Source organism: Montipora capricornis, chromosome 1 (assembly GCF_036669925.1).
Source record: "Montipora capricornis isolate CH-2021 chromosome 1, ASM3666992v2, whole genome shotgun sequence".
Lineage (NCBI taxonomy): Eukaryota > Metazoa > Cnidaria > Anthozoa > Scleractinia > Acroporidae > Montipora > Montipora capricornis.
Window position 1 is genome coordinate 317,577 of NC_090883.1, and position 4,857 is coordinate 322,433.

Genomic DNA, 4,857 nt, shown 5'->3' on the forward strand with positions numbered 1-4,857 from the left:
TGCGACGATAGCAACTTGCAATTGTTTAGGGAGCGTTCACAAAACCTGTTGTAGGTGGCGGGGAGGGGGGGACTAATGATAAATTGGGGATCCCCCAAAAAAATTAAAAGTAAAATGGAGGGTGTTTAAAAAATATAAGCACTCTCAAGAGGGGTACCTTAAATATGAATAAAAACACAAACTGTCATTAGCCAATGTAAACACAATTTAACAAAATATAATATTCAAGTGTGTTAGATAGGGTTGAGTATTTTTAAAAGGTGGTTTAATCGGTTTTTCCTTTGTTCAGAAATGAAAATCGAATTTTTATTCTCAACTAGAATTAAATACAATTATCTGTTCTTAATCCGTTTGCCCAGCTGCTTTTCGTTGTGCCTCGACAGTGACAAGAAAATTTTGCTCATTTGTTATAAACACGTAATCGCAATGACTCAGATTTCTCGTAAAATTTAACAAACATATGGTTTAAGGGCCAATTGATCTCTCCCTCCCAGGATCGAAAGTAGCACGGAGACCCTGAACAAAGTTTTTTTTTCCGTTTTATTTTTTGTATACAAATCTAACAAATACGCATGCGTAGTGTACGTACAATCGTGTGATAGGTAAATGTGCTTACCACCTGAAGAAATGCAAGAAAAAAATACCAAACTATAGACCATCCCCTATTTTATAGCGGAGCTCCGCGCGCACCGAAATCATGTTCATTGGTAATTGTCACGAGATGTCCAATGTCCTTCTCGTCTATCCCTTACAGCATTAACCATGTTAACCGTATGGTACGTATCGGGGCACATGAACATTTGCGCATACGCTGGCGAAATGTCTGAACAAAGAGAGAAAAGTGGAACCAGTAGCGATACCTCTGGACACTGCGCCAGAGCGTCGTACATTGACAATCAAGACCAAGATTTCGACCCGCGCGTCGCCTGGGAGTCAGTTGGTCCTTCGTTGCTTACCTACGCCAGGTAAGCAGTGAGGGAGAGAAATGTTGGCTCCTAGACCATATGCGACAGATCTTTTTCTTTCACACAGCTCAGTTCCGCCTTTGTCTATTTAAGGTAAGGTTTCAAGCGCCGGGCTTTAATATTGTTCAAAGGAGTCATTGTATCTGCCATATGGTACGCTCTGGAGTCGCAGATTACAAAGTGTACGCACTCACATTGCTGAAGGTAACAAAATGACAAAAAGAAAAACGCAATCCCTATAAAACGTGTTTAGATTTTTTTGCTATTTGTGATCTAGATGATTCTTTTGTGATTGTTTCTTTGAATTTGACCGTTTTCAATTTCAATCTCAGACTGTCCCAGGTTCTCGGTTTGTCGGGATGAACAAATTTAAAGCAGGTAGGTCCTTCGTCGGGGCGTACGGAAAAAAAAGAAAACACGATATCTTCGTCAAACGAACGATTATCCTTTATTGTAAGTTTGCTCCAAATGAAGTAATATCCTCCATTTAGATTAGCTGGTTTTATCCACTTCACTACCAAAGATCAACTGACTGGTAAGTGTGCCGATTATTTACCAAAGCTAACTAGTATATATCTAAAATCATTGCTGAATAATGTTTAATTCTAAGGCTTGATTTTAAAATGGTTAGCTTTCTCTTGAAGTTTGGTAACCGACATTTTTCACTGTGTAAGCTTGCCTCTTACAAAGTGTTAATACGCGTTTGCAGGGGCATTTGGAAGAAAAATGACATCGTCGCGGTTAGAGAGGTGGTTGGTAGTCTAGTGGTTAAGTGAAGGGGTTATTAGCCAAACGTTTCCAGGTTCGAGTCCAGATAAAAAATATATTCATTTCCCATGATTCCTATGAAGCTGTCAGTGTTCAGAACGAAAAATAATACTTCACTTGGAGCAAATTGACAATTACAAATAATTCTCTACTTGCACAAATCCCATAATGTACTTTTTTTACGCATTATTTTCGATTTCTCTTGGCGCATCTTCATGTCCCAGAAGAAATTGCAAACAATGATTATGCAAAATTTATGGAGGAGGGGGTATTATGGGATTTGTGGAAGTAGAGGATCCCTCAATTGAGGAAGAGAAACCCAGGCAAAGACAACTTCTTCCCAGGACTTCTCCCTACGCCTCAGCCCAGAAGCCAAGGGAGAGGTCCTGGGAACGAGCTTGGGGCAAAGACTGCCCCTTTCACCCCAGTGCTCAGTAGGGCTTTCCTCGCACTCGCTTTTTCTTTCGCCCCGTCTAATGCATTGTTTCTCGCTTGATTTGGTATTGCACGACTAATTCAGTCGCAGGACATATGTCCATAACGACGCCTCACTACCCATCCCAACCTGCCCTAGCTTAATACTTAACCCCACAACTAGAACATTTCGAGTAAAACGAAAAAAGGCAAGATCAAGGATTAGTACGAGCACGCCTGCATAAGATCAACACGATAGAAGATTTGGGTGAAGCGCAACACACGACGAAGAAACGCAGAACAAGATACACGAGAAAGCTCGGAAAAATGTTAGGTGAATATCGAGGGAATTAAACTGCATCCACTGTGCCAGTGGACGTATATGTCTTAATTGGGACCACACACGAAGACGAAGCAACAGACTAGACAGCTGATAAGGAAATTGCCCGTACAGAAATCATGGCATAATCCCCAGTACCTGTAGACGAACACGACTTAGCGCGAACACCAAGGTGGACGGCAGGAAAGGAAACAGACTAGACAGATTGATAAACCCAACAACAGAGGAAGCAAGGGGATGAAATATCTGCAGAAACCACTGCAGAGGAAACAGCCGACGGTGTCGCAGTGGGCGGAACAGTCACAAAGAAACTTGACAAGCGGTACAAAAGGCCAGGCGTTACAGGTGAAAGCGGAACAAGACGGCAAGGCTATCAACAAGGACAAGAGAAGGCCCTGACTTCCAATCCGGAATGTTTTTCAGCTTCGGCCCAAAAACACGATTGGCGAGGGCTCTGACTTCCACTCGGAAATGTTTTTCAGCCTCGGCCCAAAACACGATTGGCGATGGAATGCATGAAACGTGGCGCAGTGAAGGACGCTTGGAAATCGTTAGCCATAACAGGAAAAATGAAAAATTGAAGACGCGAAGGAAACGAAAAAGTGAACACAGGCGGGACCTTGAACAGTCAGCAAAACACGACAGGCAACAACAGAGCGTACCTCACGGCAAGACAGCAGACAACAGGAAAAGCTTGACAGCAATACTACAGGCTTCACCGCACTGCAGAAATTTGCTCACGCACAATCCCGCCATACCGCAATTGGGTTTTATTTTATGCTTGTTTACAACCATCAGACATTTCATTCTGTGAGTGATGCATCACGTGCTCTTCCAAGCGAATAGCGTAGAAACCGACGTTGCGCAAAAATCACAGTTTCTCGGTAAAGACATTTTTTAGATCACCGCAGTCAAAGTTAATCGAGGGAATGGTTATGAAACCTTAAAACCTTAAATAGCGATAACAATGTTGTCGCAATCTATACTGAATTGACCGTGACCCTTCACAATCTTTTGCTTTCGCTTCGCACGGGTTTGACGACAAAAAGATGAAACAAAGGAATCTGTTGTTCAGTTTCATAACCATCTCCATGCATTAACTATGTCGCAGCTAAGCATCCACAGAGCTTGGTTCAGAATCTCTGATCCGCCATCACGACACAGTACAAAAACCGCTATCTTTTCTTGGTTGTAAAAGGATTCAGAATTTCTGATCCCCCTTAAGCAGGTAACAGCATACGGTGGGTTTATGGTTGTAAAGGGGATTCAGTATTTAACGCGTTCCAAACTAAAATGGGTTTTTCCAAAATGATTAATTTCCGATGAATTAGTAAATACTCCTTCGGGCCTAGAAGGTTTTTTATCGAGAATCCTTTGAATTTTACACTCATTTCCGATGGAACTTCAAAACCTGTTTCATACAAAAGGTATTCTCCGAGGCACGTTTCCATTTTACACCAAAAAATCAGCCATTTTTGACGTGATTCTTTGCATTTGTTCTGAATTTTCTCAAATTGGAACACCACATCTTAGTTTGGAAGGCATTCTGGATTACCGTACGATCCGGTTGAAAATAGAAAGTAGGTGTACCTGACGAGAAGCCTAGAGTAGAGTCCATTGGATTCACCGTAAGTGTATCCGTGAGAGACTTATAAAAGAGTCACTAGCCTTCTTGGAGGGGGGACAGTGAAAATATTGTCCATCGGCGTCCACTGGATCCATAGGTCACTACTAGACTCGCTAGACGCCAGTACGTAGTCCATTAGTCTCACTAGAAGTGTAGCGGTGAGGTAAATCTCCTGTTTGTCCATCGGAGCCCACCGGATCTATCGGTCACGAGTAGGCTCGAAGAAAATCCAGTGGGTGCACATGAACTCCATCCCTGAGAGAAATCCCCCATATGCTCAAGGAGAGACCTTGAAAAATGTCGTTCATCGGATTTCACTGGAGCTATCAGTGCCGACTAGACTCAAGCAGAGTCCAGTGGACTCATCGAAAGACTACTCGTGAGGCCATTAGAACAAATCCGCTGCATGCTTCGAAAGTTAATTCGTCGGAGTCCTAGAAAAAATTGCATGCATTTTGGAAGGGAGACCGTGAACATTTCTTCCATGGGAGTCCACTCCATCCAGAAAAACATCTTATCCACCTGAAACCGCTTCATGAGCTCCTCTGCCTGTGCTGGGAGCAAGGTCACATCCCCCAAGACATGAGAGATGCCAACATAGTCACCCTGTACAAGAACAAGGATGACCGTAGTGATTGCAACTATTATCGCGACATCTCTCTTCTAAGCATTGTTGGCAAAGTCTTCGTTCCGGTCCCCTTGACCCCCCTGCAGAGCCTTGCTTCGCAAGTCTATCCCGAGTT